At 40.3% G+C, this 21,879-nt stretch overlaps 1 protein-coding gene across 6 annotated transcripts in view; it reads left to right on the top strand.

Annotated features, from left to right (window-relative positions):
* ppp2r5e (protein phosphatase 2 regulatory subunit B'epsilon) overlaps positions 1-21,879 on the top strand; it is a 68,732-nt gene that overhangs the window by 19,556 nt on the left and 27,297 nt on the right. The gene's annotated exons all lie outside the window — the stretch shown is intronic.

The raw sequence follows: 21,879 nt of genomic DNA, 5'->3' as shown, positions 1-21,879 counted from the left end.
CAGTTTTTCTTATAGAGCGCACTGCTGTGGGTCAGAACTGCGAAGCACACCGAAATTCCTATTTGCTTAAATGAGTAATCGATTAATGAATTGGTCAATAGATAAAATGAATTATAATTGGTAACTATTTAATAGAATTTGAAGATGTCACCTGATAATGGCAAAATAATAGTATTAGGTCCTGGTTAAAATTGTATACATTTTGAATAAGAAGATAATTGTTAAAAATGACATTTGTTTTGTCTTCTTTGTTCTTTAAGTATTTTAAGTAACAGACAGACAGATTAAAGAATGTGACGGAAAAGTTTTATGCATAATAGGACTGGGGGTTTTCAAAAAATTAATTACACTACAAGTGCTTGCATGAATATTTATGAGGGTGTAATGTCATTTTTGGAAGAGCTGGACTTTCTCACCAACTCTTTAGTTTCCTTAGTGCTTTATGATAAAACTTTTCCGTCACATTCTTTTAATATTGTCTGTCTGTTACTTAAATACTTAAAGAACCAAGAAGACAAAACAAATGTCATTTTTAACAATTATCTTTCTTATTCAAATGTATACATTTTAACCAGGACCCTAAACTATTATTTTCATTATCAAGGTGGACATCTTCAAATTCTATTAAATAGTTACCAATTAATTCATTATCTATTGACCAATTCATTAATCGATTACTCAATTAAGCAAATAGGAATTCGGTGTGCTTCGCAGTTCTGACCCACAGCCAGTGCGCTCTATAAGATAACACTGTAATAACAACTGCAAGCACCAACAGTGGTCAGCCGGCGGTAAATATGCTTGCAGATTAGCTCTCTAGCTAATTGTGCTAGCGCCTATACTTGTGTCGGTCATGTGAACCTCACCTTGCACTGTGTAGTGGTCTCTTGAGTCTTGTTGTTGATCATAGGAAATTACAACAAATCTCCAGCCAAATTTTCTCTTTATTGGGGTTTTGGTGCAAAAACTTAACCGATGGCAGCTCCAACAATTTCATGCAAAACGACAGGGTATCTCGGCCTCTGCTGCTTCCATTTCCACCATTCGAAACATACTTAACTCACATTTACCTTTCTCCAAAGAAAAGACGTAGACAAATACATTTAAGTAAGAACTGCTATCCAACAGAGGAAAAAGGACAATTACCACCAGCCATGAGTTTTTACAGTTTCTGTGCCTGTTGAGTCTGGCTGGCAAACTGAAAGTCCCAGGGGTAAATCTGAATCCACCAACATCCGTGTGAGGAGAGGAGAAAGATTTGTGAATAAAAATCAGGTGTCTTGTCCTCGTGCTCCTCCCCGGTGTCCTGGAGGTGGTCACGTCTCCCCCCCTCCCTATCACAGATGCTGTGCATAAACGGGGAAAACATGAGTAACACTGTCTGTTGAAGAACATAACTGATTTCAGCAGCAGCCAGCGCTAATGGGGGCAAATCCTCCTGTGGTTGAACGTTTGTCGCCATTTTCAACCTGAATTAGTTCCTCTCACGTCTCAGGCTCACGTCCACCTCGTGTAGGAGGACTGATCTGCCTCTGACCTCCCTGGGCAGCAGGCTTCAAAAAGAGAGGAGCAAAAAATAGACAGAAAGAGAGAAGATTGTACAATGCTGCACCGCCCCCCCCACCCCCCGGCCTCTCTGCGGCTTCTCTCTGGTCTCTGTTTGGCCAATGAAGCCCACCGACACGCTGCCGTGTCTTCCCTCCCCTCCACGTCCTTCCCTCAGAAGAAACCTGATCCACGAGGTGTTCTCTTTACATTTTTCCAGCCCCACTCGCTACAAACAAGACACAGGAGGAGCGTGGGTCTGCTAAAACTTCTGTCGTTCACATGTTTGGCTCAAATCAGGCTCACCCAGCGACGTTCATGACCGTCGTTTGCTACTGTTGGTGCCTAACAGGGAGCGGAAACCTGATTAAGTGAGTGACATTTTTTCTATGTGCGGGTGTTGTGGGGGAGCGCATACTTGCTAGCACAGGAGCATGGAGTGTTAAAGTTAGCCTCTGCTGTCAGGGGCTGTTGCTACTACCAGCCGGCCCAGCCTGTCATGTTGTGTGTGTGTGTGTGTGTGTGAGAGAGAGAGTGTGTGAGAGAGAGAGAGAGAGGCAGATGGAAAGGTAGACTTAAAATGGACTGGGAATGGTAACAGAAGACGAGTGTTTTTACTGGCTGAGAGGAGAATGGAAAGTTCACTGATGGAATGAGTACATTTTATCCATATGATTCCTCATGGAAGAATGTGTTGTAGTAGAGCAAATGTTGGCATTCGACTACAGTGGATTTAGTCTGTGGCTCGCGGATCAAAACTGGTTCCGAGTTTAAACTGGCACGAAACGTCAAAAGAAGCCAGGATTGCAAAGAAATCTCCTTTTCCACTTAAAGATTACTGAAGTGGAGTGAAGTTACGTTTGGGCCTGCTGAGCTTCCATCTACATGTGTCAACGCACATGTAGAGTGTTTTACAGATATAGGGCTTAATAGTAGTCTAGAAAATGTCAGGAAATGCGGACAATAACATAATTTCACACTGCACAAGTGTCTTAAAACTTCTTTCAATTTTTTTTCAATTCAAGCCTCTGTTTTTTTTTTCTTTCTTCTAATGGATAAAGACAATGCAACACATAATGTATTACAGAAGTCAATGAATACACATAGTAGCTAGTCTAAGAAAAATAAGTGAAACCAATTTAGTTTATTTATTTAATAGGGATGAATGCAATTTACCATAGTTCCAAAGAAAAAAGCATGAAACTCATGTGTTGCACAGAGACTTTATATCTGTCTCTAATTATTGAACTCTTGTCGCTATTTTGGCTAAAATGCCACAAAATCACGAGACACTACAGTATGAAGTAGAATAAAATACTGAAATGCATTGATTGTGTTGTGATGTGTAGTCTAAGGAGAGACAACAACAGCCAAGACAAAACAAACAGACAAAGCAATTGTAATAATTTCATACCATTAGCTAAAATATACAGATGTGCAGTAAAATAAGAAGAATGAAAGCAAGTTTTAGTTTCCAAGTCTTAAATACTTGGCACGACACATTTGTAATCGGCTCCAAAGAAGTGTTGAAGTTTGGACTCAGACCTAATAGATAAAATCTAAACCAACCCTAATCCACCTCAATGGCAGTGAAGATTAGCACGTGCTGACGGAGACCCATCTTCGTCTGACACCACACCAAGCTTGTTGCGTGTTGACCGCGGCTGACTTGGCTGTTGTGTTAGGAAAACTCTGCAGCAGGAGGTGAATAGTGAGCCGAAGTGAAGGACAGGTACCTCCTGTGTTGCGCTGCGCTGCGTTGTGTTAAGTTTTGATTCTGTTAGCTCACAGCTGGAGGAATTCCTGCTATGTGGCTCCTGTGAGCGTCCTAAGCGGGCTCACCTGGACTCGTGAAGGCGGCCTTTGTGCGAACCGTCCCAGGATGATCATTCCTGCTGCCGCGGCCGCCTCAGAGGGCAGCGTTTACACTTCAGACTTTGTGCTGATGCTCTCGCGAAACAGCATCTTACTCAAGGAAACGTTGACATGACACATCAGCTGTCACCGGGTTCAAACCTGTGACCTGTCAGTTATGTGAAGGTCTGTCCAGCCAGAGCCAACAACGCTGCACTGCCACTGTGGTTGTTGATGCTTTAGAGTTAAAGGAAATTAGATGTGTACATTTACATGTATATATTAACGTTTGCTTTGATTGCAGAGAAAGTAAAGAAGGTAAAATGTTTAAGCCTTAAAGCTTCAGTTTCGGTGTCTTTACAGCCTACAGGAACTGTAAAGCCATTTCCTCTCACCTGTGACAAAATATATTTCAAGAAATCTGTCTCTTCGTGAACTTTACTGCCACTCAATGTTCTAACCATATTGAAATAGATAAAAATATTCATGCTTTAAATAAGCCTATCAGTCTATTAATGGATTTTTTGATGGACAGGGTTATGGTGGCAACAGTAAACCTTTTTCTTACAACTGATTTAACATTTTAAGGTTTTTACTAAATAAAAATTCCAAAACATCTTGTAGGTTTCATCATCTGAAGTGTGAGGATTGCAGGTTTAAACTATTGTAAATCCCCTTAGTTTTTGACCTAATTGATTATTAATTGCAACATGACAGAGAAACTTAATTACCTGAGACTTTCATCATTCGGCTGGGGCTGCAGCTACTTTTTCATCATCAGTTAATCAGCTGATCATCGTCTCCATTAATAAATCAATTGGAATTATAAACTGGTGAAAAAAACACCCATCACAGTTTTCCTACAGCCTGAGGTGGTGGCCTATAAACATCATTGTTTTCTGTGACCAACAGTCCAAAACCCACAGACTTTCAAGTTTACAATGAACCAGCAAATATTCACCTTTTAAGAAACTGAAACCTGTATCTATTTATTTATTGGCTAAATGAATTAACAAGATAATCTAATTTGTTGCACACTGATTTTTTTTTTTAAATTGATTTGTCAAATAATCCTTTTAAAGACTAATAGAGTTAGTGCAACATTTGACACTAATATCAATTAACAGCAGTTGGCTGTAAATTGAGCATTCAATTGATTGTTTGTTATTTGTGACACATAACTGGCAACTATTGTGAAATGATGTGTCTTTTCATGGGTGTGAACCAGAACAAGCGCTGTTCCCTTACATCAGGTAGCACTACAAGGCCTCATTTCTTTTATTAATTGTTTAAGAAATATCAGCTTCTATGATTTGGATATTACACTTGCCAACTCCAATTGATAATGTTTCGATTAATTTGTTCAGAGCCCATGATGCAACAAGCATAACGTCCAGCTCAAAGAGGAATAGAACCCGCGCACCGAAGGCTGGATGATTGTTTTTATGTTATGTTTACTCATTGAACTGTACAGGGAATGTAACCCCTAACCCCCGGTGGGTGTCAGTACCAGACTCCAGCAACAGAAAGGCAAAATTAGAGAAAGCGGGGGTGCTGCTGTTGGGTTTTAGTGTCTGAGTTGGAAGGTGTTCTGTGGTTTAGGGTTACTGGGATCCAAAGTGCTCCAAAGACAAAAATATAAAGAGCATGAGGAGTTCAAAAGGAAATAAAACAGGTCTGTGACAGAGCTTACAGGAGCCTCTATTTCTCTCAGTCAGAATTTAATTCAGACATTTTAGTCCCTGTGCACAGCTCGTTACCTAGTGGAAAGTGACTAGGCCCTCCACAGCTCTGCCATCTTGCCATGTTGTTGGCTGCAGTAGCAGAGCAAAGTTTACCAGGACGACTGTAGTGTGTTATAATGATTGACAGCACAGCCTGGCGCCTTGCACGGATGATTATATGAGACCTGAGAACATGGAGAAAGGGACACAGGGAGCTTCTTTCTGGGTCATGAATGTATATTTATATGTTGAGGTCTTCCATACACAAATCCTGCACTGGTGCCTGTACAGGGCCGGTACATGTATGTACAGTAGCTGAATGTGATAGCACCAGTGCAGACTAGGCCTTCTCTAACCTCTCGGACACTGGACATGAGTATTCGACTGTCAGTGTCTGTGCTAGAAGAACATGCACTGCAGAGTCCTGACTTCAGTGCTGGTATCTGAAGTACAAATCTACTACAGTACAGTGTTAGACAAGGAAACAGCATGAAACTGCTACAGCACGGACTGGCACAGTGTCATTAGATTTTATTTGTGCTTCGATGTCAGTCCTTTTAGTCAGCTCTGATTCAGCTGAAAACATCAGTTGATTAACAGAAAATTACTGTTCACAATTTTAATAGTCGCTAATCCTTTAAAGTGGGACTGTTGTAACTATGAAGCAAAAACTAAAGTTGTTGCTCTAATTCATCACACTCAGGTGTTTAGCAGCTGCAGCCTGACTTGGTCTGGTCTGCCCAGTAGCTAATAGTGGCTAATGTTATCAAACCTAAAGCCACTATTTGTATGTGACTAACACTGCTGAGTCAGTTTGCTGACTTCAACTCTTTTCTCACTTGTCGCTTCTGTTAGACTACAGTACGTTTTAATCATGTATTTATTTAAATGTTCATCCTATAATCATCATTTGTGCCACAAAGCCGCAAAAAGTCGTTACAGTCTCATTTTTAAATCATCCATCATTGCAAAAAAGCCAAACACTCTCTGGTTCCAGCTTCTCTAATGTGAAGATTTGCTGTGTTTTTTTTTTTTTGTCTTTTTTTGTTTTGTTTTATATCATTTTAAGTTGAAATAGCTTTTTGAGTTTTGAACTGCTGGTCAGACAAAAACCAGACTTTTCTTTGAGCATTTTTGCCATTAAATGGCATTTTTATAGATTCAGTTAATGAGTTATATAGAATAATCGATAACACAAAATGAAAGTAACTGCACCTAAAGTGCTCTGTATTGCACTAATTGCACCAGGTATGGTGCACTTGATTCCAGTTTAGTTCTGGTTTGACTTGGCTGCCATGGTTACCACTTTTTTCAGTTTGGCTGGTGCAGTCCACTTTTCATTATTTGGCTGTATGTTTTGGCTTGTTGTCGCCTCCTGATGGGACTGTGTGGTGGAATAAGAATCTAAACATTTATAGTGCCTAAAACTTTTGCACACTAGTGCATATCAGTTTGTATGTTTTGGCTTCCTGTGGTGTAAAATACAGGGCCAACTTGAACTATCTCCCCCTCATGACTTTTTTTTTTTTTTTTGAGAAATGGTTCAGTGAGACCACATAGAGTATGTCTTATGTCACCGCAAAATTTGTCTAATGAAAAAAAAAATAAAAATTCTTGAACTCTTTATAGTATTTTGCCACAAAGAGCCTCTGAATCTCGCTGTCTATAGCTTATAACGACTTTAAAGGTCGACTTAACTCCTGCTGCAACTGTATTGTTTGTGATGGCGTGTCTGGCACAAGGAAACGGCGTGCACTGTATCAACCAAATGTGTGTACATGTGTGCACACATGTGAGTGTCACCAAACAGCCGTCATGACTTGTCGAGCAGCTGGTCGTGTGCCCGTTCCTGTGGAGATTTGCATCGACAGCTGATAACAGCCATGTTGCTGGGTCATTGTCTGTCTTCCTTTGCCTTTGAGGACCAAACAGAACAAGATGTTTATGACAGTCAGCTCTTCTCACTGTAATCCTTTATGTAATGTTTAACCTCAATCGCTTATGGGCCCAGTAGCGACAGCAGTGACTGCTGGGAAACTGTGCTCCCCCACAGGAAACATGTACGCACAGTTTCGGCTGAGATGAAGGTGCTTTGTATGTATGAAATTTAGTTCGGTAAGGTTTATGTAGAAGTGGAGGTTGTGCTGAAATCTGGAGCCTAATACAAAGTGCTTGAGCTCCATCCTTAGCTGTCATTCAAAAAATGGCACGTTGTTTTCCACAGTGTTTTTAATGGCAATTGTAGAATTGCTGTTATTTTTTTTTAACAGCTTTAAAGGAGTGTTTGTGAGTTTTTTTATTTGCTACATATCTACGTTAGCAATTAACATTGCTTGCTTACCGGTTCGCTATGAAGAAATCTTTGTGAAAGTTTCAGTCATCAAACTTCATTCCTTCATCTTGCTAAAAGTTGGTCTCCAGCGGTGGAAAGAAACACCAATGTTTAACTCTTGTCTTCTCATCATGTGTTTTTCTTCTAGCTGAAGTTGCACGCTAAACCAAGCCCCCGAGCCCCGCCCGTCTCGCCACTCTCCGATAGCGACACTACTATACCTCCAATCTGCCCTGCAGACGTTAGCCCTCCTCAGAGGATGTAATCATAACCTTTTGTCTTGTAAACTGCAACAATGGCGAAGCCTCTTGTCAATCGACAATCACCACCACCTGCTCCTGGCGAGACGATGTTTTTTGCTGCGAGAAAACTTTACAAATAGCCCGCTTTAAAGGGGGACACGTGATTTCATAGTTGTTTAGACTTGATCGACAGCAAACTGTATTTACTACACTCAGGAAGAAACATGGAGCAGATAAGATTTCAGAGCTGGACAAGTTTTAAAAGTTAAAAAAATAAACTTGTCTTTGATTCTCTGTGCCACAGATTTTAGGCCATTTCTGCAAATGCAGTTTTTCATATGTGTTTTTAATGAACTGAACATTTTGGCCAATACCTGATATACTGGGATTAGTTCATAGTGGCTCGGCATCCAATACAAATAATGCTAGTGAATTTTAGGAAAGATTTTAAAAGGACAATTAGACGTATTAGAGAGCAGTCAAGCACAATAAAATCTGGTCATTGAGTTGAAGCGTTTGTTCTTTATAAGGCATTTAACTCTTCATAACAGAGCCTCATGGTACAGATGTGTCTGTATTTGTTGACATATGCACTCGATTATCATATATATCTTCGAGAGAAATTGGCTGAGTTTTGTTTTGATTTGTGGGGACAAAAAACTTTAAATTTCAGAAAAGAAAGAAAGAAAGTTTAAATTGATTTGTTGAATAAGGATTTTGCAAAAGATTGCCAACAGTAAGTCAGAATAAATCATTAGTCAATTTTATTCTTTCCAGTCTATGCTTTAGTTTAAATGTATTTTATCAGCTGTCTCCTGTTTTACAGTCACTCAGTAACAAACGCATAGAAAGCTTTCATTCTGCCATATTCAAGCCACTAAGAAAAGCTACGTGCTTTACAGGCGTGAGAAAGTGAACAAAAGCCTTTTAAACATTCCTAACTAATTGATGAGGCTTCCTTTACCCCTGACTGTTCTGTGGAAACCAACAATTTAAAGGCTGGCTGTGGCTTGAAAAGCTGCACCTCTCTGTGGGTTAATCTAGGTTAATTAGAACCAACCAGCGAGCCGAGGGAGACAAGCAAAGGTCAACCCACAGCGCCTTGACACTCTCCTCCGTCAATAGCCCCTGATGTTGGACTAATCTCCAGTCCACCCTTAACCTCCGCTGTTTATACCTTTTATGATGGCTGTTTTGTGACGGCTGAATTTGGAACCCTGGTAGTTTTGTTACATACATAAATATCGTCATAGTCATACATAACGCCCTACAAAACTGACTTTCAGGCCTGGCGGTCCAGTCACCTGCTTAGTACCATCTGTTGGAGCTGCTCACTCTCTCCCTCTCTCTCTCTCTCTCTCTCTCTCTCTCTCTCTCTTCTCTCTCTCTCTCTCCCTCTCCCCTGCCGTAACTCAAGCCCGCTCGCTCAGTCACTACACACTCACTGCTTTTAGAGACAAGGGTTCCCCATATATACCTACGAGTGTCTGTGGACTGTTCTGAAAGACTGTGCGCCTCTACTGGTTATCTTACACCTTCCTATGTTTCTCTTCCCAAGACTTGTATTTCCACTAAAACCTGTTTGTAGCACTGCATGCAACAGTCTACAGGCCCTTGCGAATAGTGAGGTATTTTCAATGATAAACAAGCTATGATATTATAAATTCAGCGCCAGAGAGGGTCATTTATTTAACCAATAAAATGTTTAAGAGGCGAAAAAATAAACCTGAAATATCATTTCATAATATTTTATGCAAAATATTTACGTTTCTAGTTTGTCAAAGCACTGTGGTTTCTGACTTGTTTTTGGCTGTGATCTCTTCACACCAAAAGGCAATGTCCACTGTCCCCATGTCTAGCAACCCTAAGATGGGCATCTTTGGCATCATCTTGTAGGGTGTCTCACCTCTCCACTGAGACATAAAAAAGTCTGTAATGCAAAATTGCAGGATTTAAAGTTGGTTTTTTTTTTGTTTGTTTTTTTCAAATTGTTGCAGCCTCTTCAAAGACCCATTTACTATACAGTCTGAAAGTCAAGACAGCTACCTGCTCACACTGCAGGTACAGCAGAAAACATTTGCCCAGATGTTAACCAGCATTTTAGGCCAAAGGCAACACATTATATGAGCTATGTTTGACTTTGGAAGAAGGTGCCAATTTTTGTTCTTGAGAATAGTAGGGGGGGGGTGATGCACTGTCCAGTTTAGTTAATCATTCCCCATGACTTTAAACAATTTTGTCAGTTAGCTTCAGTCACTTGACTCAGGCGTTCCAAGCTACACCTATGATCTCTCTGTTTGTGTCTGGACTATTTTCTTACTACATTTTCTCGCTGTGCGGTGGCAGGGTTGTTTTCAGTTGCAACGATCTGTGTTTTCAACCATGTTGCTCCTTTTTCAAAACAGCTCCATTAGTGGGAAAGTGTTTACCAAAAAAGAATGCGGTGCGCCTGCCATTGCATTTATTTACACCGTCAGCGTCGGGGAAGCCGCTAAGTACATCCAGTGGCCATTAAATAACCACACATGAAGCAGTTTAGGCAGTGTGGTGCCTATAACCCACATGTTCATGGCTCTGAGCAGCAAACCTTTGTTTATCTGGTTTCCTGAACCTCCCAGCTCCTTCATTTCTGTCACTTTGTACAGCATAACAACGTTCTGGACACCTCTTGAGTGTTTCATTTTTCAAAAACACATTTTGTTGTTTTTTGAAAATTTCCCCTGTGGTTTTACAGTGTTGTGATAGCTGCCCACTTGTGCAGTTCGGAGCAGGTTTGCACTTTAATTTGATGACCGGGACTGCAGGAGTTAGCGCTGCCAAGTCACGGTTTGGCTCTGGAATAATCAGTTGCTGATGTAATCTGGAAGACACACCATGTTTTTCCCTGAGCACATTCTTCTGCAGAGTCTATGGCTTTTTTCTAATTACATACCCATATTTGAGACTTAGCAACTAAAGATTTCATCAAAAAAGCACAACAACAACAAATTTAAAACAACATATTTTACAAAGCTACTCTTCCTTAAAAGATTGTATGATAACATTTACAAGGCTGCTAGGACCTGAGCCTGTGTAACAATAGATTGATGCTGTTATGTAAATTAGCCTAACTTAAGGAAGTTCATGGGTTGGAGCCATCAACTGCTCTCTCTTCTCTCTCGTGCTGTGGCGCTCTAGTTAAAGCTTTTTTCCACCATTAATTAAGCAAGCATGCGGCACCTTTCTCTCTTCCTTCTGCCAAGGGAGCCCAGATGAGAGTCTCTTTCCAAAGCTTTGAGAAACAGGAACAAGCAAGGAACGGAGAAAAACCAGGCTAAGACGGCTGAACCAGGTGAGACAAAGCTTGTTCCAAACTGAATTGCACTGCTAGAGTGGCTTCCTTGCTCCTCTGGCAAGGCATTATCCTGGAGCCGTCTAATTCATCAAGGTAAAGACAGTATATCATCCTAGAATGTGATAAATCGACTTGCATTCACCTTGATACGCACAGTGATCGCTATACTACATTTAGAAGGTCCACCCAAGAACTTTAACTGTCCTCGCCACTAGTCCCTTCTGGTAATTATGAAGAAATCCTTCTCTTGCGATGGTGACCCTAATCAACCCTGAAGATCCCTGTTCCCAGATGAGGGAGGATTTGCTTTTAACCTTACCCACGTCTTCAATGTCGAGAGCGAGTCATAGGTCCTCTATCACCTACTCCGTGTTATATACGCAAGCAGGTGTCAAGTGATCTTGAACTCCTCGCTAATAACATGACACGATTAGATTGTTATATGTACCTCTTAAAGGATATGATGCTACGACCTTTCTTGCCCGTTATCAAGGCAGCCTTGGTTAAGACTCCAGTGCAATCTGTCATCAGGAGACACCGTAGCAAACGCTGTGGTGCCCAATGTCATATCTACTAATGTAATAGACAGAATCGCACATGGACATAGTAGGACACTGCATTTAATCCAGTACTTGTTTTCCTGATCAAATACAAACCTATGTATTATTAGCAGAGAAAGATACGCATTAGTCCATAAACTCCGTTATTGATGATCTAGTAATTCTGACGCTCGCATCCAAATAGAATGTACATACAACCACTTCAGTCTGTCGAGATATTCCATGTTATATACAAGCATTAACTCAGAGTGTTGCATACATTCCTATGAAACTGTCTAGTGCGACACGAATCTCCATGTAGATAATCCTAATATGAATTAGTGATCAATACCACAGGAAACACATTTCTGTAATTATTTCGTTGTTGTTTACTCTCAGAGCATTGAAAAATTTACAAAAATATGACCTTCCCCTGACAAAGAGTAGTATATTTTTTTTCTGTTCCCACCAGTTTTGTTTCACCCATAATAAATATCTCGCTACAATCTCAGTGCGAAATATAGTCCCTAAATATGGAAACATCACAACTACAGCAGTGTAGACAAATAAAATCAAATATGAAAGTTCTCACTAAACTAAGTTTATTGCCTTCGCGTGCACTTAGAAACTCATAAACTCTGTTAGTGATACAGTACAAAAATATTCCAGCAATCTAAGAAATAAGCAATTCAGTGGTGTTGCGACATCTAATCACGTAATGCCATATCTCAAAATCATACACCTTGAATTTATGCATTTCGAGTTTACTGATCTCTCTCACTGAAATTGGAGACTCCAACTTGCATTTTTATTTATCAGCCCACTTAGAATGAAATCATCTGCCAAGTTTAAGCTTTTTTTATCAGTTTAGAACAAATTTAGTACATGTTGTTACAAAACCTTCTAATAAATAGAAGCGGTATGCAACTGGTAAGTAAAGTTTGTTCCTGTGTCAGAGTGTTATTGTGTTTACTGACAAAAATGTTATCATTTCATTGTGATTGCTGTTCAAAACGTTATAATTCAGGTTGTAGCTACTGGTTTTAAACATTTAGTTTCCATTGTAAATACTCTGCTTTGTTAAAATAATTGATTTGGAAATTTTTCAGGTTATAGGATGAAGTTGAAGTTAAAGTAAAATGTAAGCATATCTTTGATGTGAGGTTACTTTTCTGTGCTTTACAGATCTGCTGCAACAAAGCAGGGATTACAATTTACCTGCATCATAGAGTAATTAAAAGCCAGAGCAGCTTCTTTCTCTTCACAAAATGCACAGATAACAAAACGCTAGAATTCACTTAAACACTTACTGGAAATGGTTCCAGTCTTTCAAGTTGCAATACAAAACTATGTAAATACATAAAAATAATAAAAAATTGAAAATTACAAACAGGTGTCTTATGATTGCAAGACTGTAATATTTACCTTTTGTGTTCTTTGCAACATGAAAACCTGACGCTTAAGCTTTCACATTCAACGCTACAACTGGTTTTCTTTAACTTCAATCCATTATACACTTTGAATTATGATTGAATCAAATTTTGCTGGGGTAAAAAGCAAAGAAGCACAAATGTTGCACAATATTGTACTGTAAAACTACAACCGGTAATATATGAAGAGTATGCGCCATTATCTTATTCATAGTGTTTTATTTTAATATAAGTTAATAAATTTCTCATCAGGCGATTACCACACAATAGTCGATGCAAGGCCGGTGTTCTAGACTTTATATAGCTCTCTTATGTGTGTAATTTCTCTTCTAACTATATCAATGACTTCTCACAATCTTTTTCGTGCCAATAACTTCTCACTAGCCAAACAGCTACAATAAGTTTATTGTATAAGCGAGATTGTAGTATTGATACAAACATTATTCTTAGTTTCAACTCATCCAAGCAGTCAAGTGTGACTTTAGAGCGTTGACGTAACCTGGAATATTACCAAGTGCGAGACCTCTATTGGCTTAATCGCTTGTATAAACATGCTCCACTTGCTCTGAAGACAGATAAGCGTGCAAAATCTATGTACACTTAGCTCATGCTTATAAGATATAATTCGCACATTTTTCAAGTAATAATCGAGCCTTAGGACAAATGCAAGATTAGTGCCAAACTTATTGTTAATTTATAATGAAGCATAAAGTCTAGGACAAATCCCCTTGCATGTGGGCATGGATCATAGCCTAGAGGATATCCGATTGATCTGCGCAATAGGAGGACAGGGTGTCATTTGAGATAGCATTTTGTGCTATCGTTGGGACGCAAACTGTACGTTTGAGTGCCAATTCAACATTCTTGCGAATTCAGAATAATTGTATACCTGCCAAGCATGTTCATTTTAATAGTCATCTCGCTGTTCAACAACGCTCTCACATAAAGTCTGATGCGAACCAATGTATAAGCAATCTTCCTATCATTAATTGATCATTTAAAGTCGTACGCTTATAGTCAATATGTAAATGAAGTGAAATGAAGTGCGTTAAAGCCTCAGCAAAACACTTCCATCATCTCGGTGTTTTAAAAGATTCCTCAGATAAGAGCGTCCAACCCACTAGACACCCTCCCAATGTCGATGCCATGACAGAAAAAAAAATGTCAAAACCAACATCTACGATACTCTCTATTGCAATGTGTTTACCTTATCGATATGATTGACATAACTTAGAAGGCCGTATTCGCGAGCCGTATGTAGGACTCGTGTACTAAACTTGACCTGTGAGCGTCACCCGTCATATAAGTGCTGACATGCTCTCACTATGAAAACTATGGAGACCAAAAGGATAAAACAATCCGCTTGGATAAATGATCACATAAAGCACACCGATAATAGAGACTGGAAATAATTGACAATTCAGGAATAACCAATTTGCTCAAACATTATCTACATTGTTCATCTACATAAAAGTAGAAAAAAACATACGGATGTAGTTCCATATGTCCTACCTGGCAGACACTGTGACTGAGATCAGTCACCAAAAAAAAGGAATTAATTCATATCTCTAGAATCCGCCAGCCACTTCAGAATGAAACGATCGCTCAGAGATATTCATAGTGAAGCTCTCTCTCAGCTGCATTAGTGCACTACCTATTCAAGGATATCGAGTCTCATATCAGATCTAGAATGGTAATTCTGGGCTATTACTCAAGCTGTCTGATCAAGCCAGGGTAGTGTCTCGAAAGGATCTAGAGATCTCAAATAATCAGCCCAAACCACAAGGCTGATGATGCACTTATTTTTGTCAAATCAAAGAGCAAATGACCCATTAAAATATTTTGCAGCGCTTCCATACAAACAGACATATTAATATTCTAGAATTCTGGTAATAAGAAGTTCATACAGTGTGTATTCTCCAGTAACGTGTCTTATATGGAACAACTTCTTCTAACATACATATATAATATTTCTTTCTCTTCATCTTGTTGTAGTTTCATATATACCCAGAACATAAGCCCATAGGGCAGTGTTCCATGAGGCTAAGATAAGTAACTAACTAGGGAATAGACATATCGAGTAACTGATGAAACTCAGGAGCTAACAAGCCACTAGTGAGTATTTACAGGAATCCGATCCAGAATCACTTAAAATACTCTCAGTGAACATTTTTGAATGCCTCTGAGTTGAAACTACTTCCTGGTGAGAATGACTAATGTTATTACTGGATATTCTACTTTAAGAATATGAATACACCTGTAATATCATGCCAAGAACTGCCTCATATCTGAATCCAGTTTGGAATGTTTCTTGAACACGACAAAAATCCTCTCCCAATATTCTCGCTGTTGCTCAGGGGGAGTTTGTTTAATTGAGTCTGCAGTAGATTTGATAGTTGTGAAGTAAAATGCACAGAGCAAATGATTTTATTATGAAGTAGTGGTTTCTAGGGGGCCGGTCTGTCCAGAGACGGAAATAAAATGATTGGTTCTTGGTTCTCATCAAAGGTTGTTATTTCTGGCGCCATGTCTTGGCTTGCTGGCTGTTTATAGGCAGAAGGACATCCCGTTCTTAATCCACCTTACAAAGCTCTATGTTTCTTCAACCAGTTAAATTAGCTTGTTAATCACCACAACACTGACATATGTGGGGATTCTATTTTGCTTGTATGGGAAATACCCATATTAATATCTTTGGAAGGACACTGATTGTTGTATCGTTCGTGGACCCCTAGAGGACAGAGGCCCCTTCAAGACTTCTTAAGACTAATCCTTTACATCCAGCATCTTTACCCAAGCTGTCATTAACCTTAAACCCGAAACATTGTCAACGATTAACGTTGAATGTGCTACCAACCTATGTCAGAAAAATATCAAACAATTTAAAAAACAAGCACATAATCCGCAATCAACTAGACTTTGACACATTTTTTGTAATTAAAGCCCAACTTTACTGCCCCAGCGCGACTTCCTTTAGCTGTTTGGTGCTGCTGTGATACAGCCATTTTTAATAATCCTCCAAATTGATGCGTTGGCTTATGCCACAGAGAGGCTGACGGAGTGGATCGGCGACTGCCAAAACACTCACGGTCAGCCCTTTCATTTCACTCACCAGGCCACAGTGGCTGCTGGATTAAAAAAAGACTCACATTTGTTACCAGCTAAATGGATTTTGGGGATAAAGATGGATGGGAAAAGTAAATTCCTCTCAGTGATATGGGCAGTTTTAGTCATAGGAAAGAGGCTTCAAGTTTAGTCTTACGACAGAATTGGGTCTGAGTCAAAGTGTGTTCATCTCGAGCGACTCCCAGAAGAATCAGCTGAATTTAATGAGAGATTAAAGTGCTTAAACTTGAAACTTCATTGTCATAACGTAGCAGTTCATGTAGCCTGAAGAAAGCTGAGGCAGGTGTAGAGTATGTTATATGAGCTTTCTTCTATTATTAAAGTCATTTAGCTTGATTTGACTAACTAGTTTGCTTATACCACCAAATTAGGGCATACAAGCAGAAGAAGGCCAGCAGGAAACACCCAGCTCAGGTTCTTTATAGGTCTGTGGTGGTGACATGTGGTTTTGACTTCTGAGGTCACAGGCCTCAGACTGAGGTCACGTGGTCAAACAGGGACGGAAAAAATATAAGCAAAGATTCGTTTGGAATGTTTAACCAGTTAATGCGTCCCGCTGTCCTTTGCCGTGCCACTTTCATCACCTCTTGTCCATGGAAACCATCCTTGTAATGTGGTGAATTATTGCTGGTGGAGGGGTTGCAAAAACCTCTGGTCACACTGAGGTTCTCACAAACCGCATGTGGGATTAAAAACATTTGACAAGGCATTTTGTGGCACTGACACTTTGTCAATATACTGGATGCCGCGAGGTTTGTACATAATTACTCGCTGTCTCCTAAGATCGAAGGTGACAAGTTCATGACACTACTAACATTACTGAAACCTCAAATGATCAACCGATGCCTTGCAAGAATCATTATTAATCTACCAGCTTAACTCTGAATGGTACTTGGTTTTGGACTATCTTAAGTCCTGAACTGAGTTTTCTTAAACTGAAACTCCAGTTTGCTGTACCTCAAAGTCAGACTTTGATTATGTAATAGTGCCTGAGCCATTACGTTGTCGTTTATGACGAGGCCCTATGGATTACTGTAAATAGTGCTAATAGAATCAAGAGAGCGTATTAGATACTTAATTGAAATAGATCCCACTGCAGTGCAGTGTGCTAGAATCTGCTCTTTGTTAAACAAATCAGTTTCCATGTAGTGGTACATCATGCGAAAGGCCATGGTAAATGCATGAATCATGTTGAGTGGCCTGAGTGGAGACAGGCAGGAGAGACAGGGTGTGACATGCATCACAAGTGCCCTTGCCTAACGAGCGATTCCGTGCAGTACGTTTCGTAGTTGCACAAAGTCAGCAGTCCATGTTACATGCCTATTGGTACTATTAGGATGGTGTTCCACAAGGCTATCCCTCGAATTAAGCCAAGATTGTATTAAGTTTGGAGATAGAACCTCCATGAAGTGATACGTACTGTCATAGCTGTCTTAAATCGCCAGTCTGATGATTTCTACCAACCTACCACAAATATAACTCAGCTTCCACAAAACCCCCTTATTTCTCTCATGGGCCAGGTCAATACTGACCAAAGAGATGAAGGGTCTGTGAATATACTCCATATCATGTTGGCTCCACCTCTAAGACGCAATATCTGCGTTACTCTCCCATGTCTAGAGAGAGTGAGAGATCCCGAATTATTGAGGATTAATAAGTTATGTCCTTAATTTGGTAATGCCCCAATAATTGGAATGCAAGATTATGAAAAACCTGAACAAATTAAGTGACTTCTAAGTGAATCCTGTCTCCCATGTTAATTAGTAAATTTTAAATGATGTACATCTTTAGTAACCATTGGTTGTCGATGTTTCTCAGGAGTGTCATATCTCGCCGTGTGCGCACCTGGAATACTTACACATATTTTGAACTCCGTGAGCTTCCAAATTGAACATTCTAAATAATGTTTTAACAAAGCTGCTAGCCAGACTTTCTCGAATTGGAAAATTGCTCGGATTACGATGACGTCCAGAGAAATTTCTAATCCCTGGTGATGTAAATAACGGAGGAGGTTAAACTTATCAAATTAGAGGACTATTACTCATTGGTTTGATTTGTGAGCTCAAGACTGGCACATTCCGCCACAGGCTGCTCTTTTGTGCTGATGTATGACATGGCTCTGCTGCTGTGTGTGTGTGCTGTGTGCGTTAGTTGTCGTGGATGTGTGTGGAAAAAATACAGCACTCGGACGCATACACGGACAGGTTCAACCAGTCAGCATTTCACAAGCATCTTTGCTGTTTTGGGCTGTTGAGTGCACCTTTCCATTGCATCATTATTCTTTTTAATCCCCTTTTGACACTTTTCAAAGTCTCCAACCTTGTGCAATCTAGGAGCTTTTTGTATTTTCAAACTGTGGAGTTACACTCCTGTAAACAGATCCAAGTTAATTCGGCTCTTATGCGCCTATTTTGCAAAAAAATTGACAAAACAATCTAACATCACTAGGGGTTTGGGAGATTAGCGACAAACACATCAGCTCAATTAGTGATACCACTGGCTATGCTGATGGTCTTTGGCTGTTGTTAAAATCAACAAAAATGCGCATTTATTATATGGTCTGCTGCACCCAAGAATTAGGCCATAATGTAATATTTAACAACTCAAGAACATTTTCTTGCCCAGGAGTAGTTGCAACTGAGCCGGCAATATGGGGCTTTCATTTACCCAACCAGCCCTGAGTGTCCTTACCTGCCCACTCCAGAGTGGCCTGATTAAAGAAGACATCATGTCAGTGTAAGATCTGGTTCAAAAATTGGCTGAACACAACAACAGTGCGTGCGTGCGGTGCGGTGTGGTTATGTGGGGGGTGTAACATTTTCTGCTCCAGCGGTTCTTCCCAGCTGGATGCGAATGAAAGGTTAGTCTGGCGTTATTTAGGCCACACACACACAGTCTCTCACACTCTGTACAGTACCAGTTTACCACACACTTCATGTACACAGCCAGTGGTAGAGTCTCTCTCTCTATCCCTCACATTCATTCCAGATCTCGCTTGCTCCAGGCGCGTTAAGCTGTGCTCTCTCTCTCTCTCTGGTGTCTCTGTAAGGGATACTGTGTCCTGTGTGATTATCTGATCTATCTAATAGCTTCCTTTTAAGGCCGTTACCACATGCTCCTATAGCTGCAGGAGCCCGGGGGGCCTAGGGCTCCTGCAAACACAAGCCACCCCAAATCCATTGCCAGCCAGTAATTCTGTAATGAACTACAGCGTACCGTACGCTACTGTACTGAAGAGGAACGATACACTGAGGACCTACACACACACACACACACACACACACACCCACACACGACGGTGCGCGCTCCGTAGCCACAACAAAGAGAGAATATCAAGAAAAGCAGCGTTCTTCTCAAGGCGCTGTGAACTCTGACCTCTCTGCATCCTGAAAAATAGGCACAGCCCGCCCACAACACCCAGGCCGATTATTACACTACATGCTACATTTTTCTTTCTTCATTCTAATTCTACTTTTACTCATATTCTAGTTAAATACTTCATTACACACTTGGCCTCTTTAGCGCAGCCTTAAGAATATGTTCACCCTGCATTTCACTCCCACATGGTGTATTGGCTGATTATCTTGAAAGTACACACACAACCTTTTTATATCCACAGTTCACCAATTAACAATTCATGCCATATTAGGGGGGCGTTGCCACCTAGTGCAACGCAGGCTGGGAAAGTAGTGCATTATTCCAATGCCATTATCGCCCAACCCCTGGTGCAGGATTGTAGGATTGGTCCAAAACACACATACTGAGGCCTTAAAACCTGAAGAACACCTTGCTCTTTAGCTCCTAGATGTTCCTCTAGTTCATCAGCTGCTCTCTAGCTGTGTCTGTCTGCTGTTTCGAGGTGCTGAGCAGGTTGTGGACAAAAGTCAGAGCTTTATCAGAGCTTTCTTAGCTTGGAAAACAGAATTTGTTTCACATTCTGATAATTACATGAAGTTACTTCTTTTCTGATCTCTCATCCATGCAACTTAAAAAGACGTGAGCATGTGACTGGTGCAGCTACTTGAACTTTCTGGTTAGAAAGTTTATTTGGATTCAGTGTGTGATCATATCACATTGCTTGACCTTGTTTCATCGTTAACACTGAGGCACCACAACATCAGCACTGAAAGTAAATTCCATCATGTTTTAAATTTTCTTCACTTTTGAAATGAATTTTTAATAAAAAGTCAAGAGTTGAAGTTGAATTTCTCTGATAATGACTGGTATTATTGGGGGGAAGTGTTTGTTGGAGCGGGGAAATTAAAGCCTGCAGAGCCAGTTCAAGACTCCGCCAGTCAATCGGGTTTGGGTTTGTTTTGACTGGGCCTGGTTGGACGCTGCCTCAACTGAGCTGAGCTGAAGCAGGGGGCCAACGGGTCGTGAGTAACTAGTGGCATTTTGGATCAAACATTGTTTTCAGTATAATCACTTAAATGCACTTTGTATGAAGATCTGCACAGGGTGTTTCCCAGGACAGGAAACTGCACTTTGAATGTTCAGAGGCTTCAGCGAAGAGGATTTTAATTTCTGCCTTTCATTCTGACCTTGCCTGAATTGATTTTTGAATCTAAAACCAAAAACACTGACTATACTGGGCTTAAATCCAAAATGAAAACCTTTATTCGAAATCTTTAGCGCTTTCAACTAATGATTATTTTCATCAATCCATTAAACCTGATTATTGTTTTTGATTATTCAATTCATCGTTTTGTGTAAAAATGCTAGAAAATAGTAACTGATAACTGTTTTGCTTCTGTCTGACCAACAGTCAAAAGAATATTCAGTTTTACTCTCACTGATACGATGTAAACTCAGTGAGACCTCCCTGTCTTAATTGGTTTGAAAATGGTTAACATCAAAGCAATAAGTGACAACTATATCGATTAATCAATCGGTCAATTAAATGTTTAGAAATTTTGAAAAAACATTTTTATTACAATTTATTAGTCACTGGCTCTGAACAGCTGCATGTGATTGATGAGGTGAAAAAAGTCATTTCATTGTTGCTGGAAAAAGTTTCTTACTAATTTATATTTGGCAGTATTTGTGAAAACTCAACATGAAGTGCGGCAGGGAATTCAAAATGAATACCAAACGAGCACTTTGAAGTGTAAATTTTCTGGAGCATACTCGGGCACTTCAGACACACACCACACCACCACACACAACACACACAACCACAAACACACACACACTGCTACGGGTGCTGCCTTCAAGCAGCAGCTTATTCTCTTAATAATAATGGCCTGGTCCTGCTGCGGACTGGGAACATCAGGTCTGAGTTGTGGCATCAGGGAAGAGCATCGAGCGTTCTCCCTGCAGGTCTGAACTCCTGCTGGACCCTCCGCCCTTGTCTGTCACTATGGAATCAGATATAAAAACCTTGCCGGCCCTGTTTCTGGCCTGCCACCGTACGGTTCCGTATGGTTTTGGACAGCTCAGCCCTCCGTCAGAAACACTCCACCGCCTAGATAATATGAGGACTGTTTCACACTCATCCTCCCTTGTTAACACAGCAGGGCTTACAGGAGGGTTGAAGTGACGTGCAAAAGCCTAATTGCAGAGCATCGGAAAACTGCAGTTTTAGAAGCATCCTTTGTTTTCTTGCTGACAACATTATTGGCTTATAAAATCCGTCTATAAATACCTTTTTGAATCTATAAAACTTACTCATGCTTGCCACTATATCGGCAGTACTAGGCGTTATAATGTGGAAAGAGGATTGGAATCATTTATGGAGGACTCTCCTAGCT

This window comes from Seriola dumerili, unplaced genomic scaffold, assembly GCF_002260705.1.
Source record: "Seriola dumerili isolate Sdu_G_001 unplaced genomic scaffold, Sdu_1.0 BDQW01000149.1, whole genome shotgun sequence".
NCBI lineage: Eukaryota > Metazoa > Chordata > Actinopteri > Carangiformes > Carangidae > Seriola > Seriola dumerili.
The sequence above is the reverse complement of the archived record's forward strand: the minus strand, read 5'-3'. Positions and strand labels throughout refer to the sequence as shown.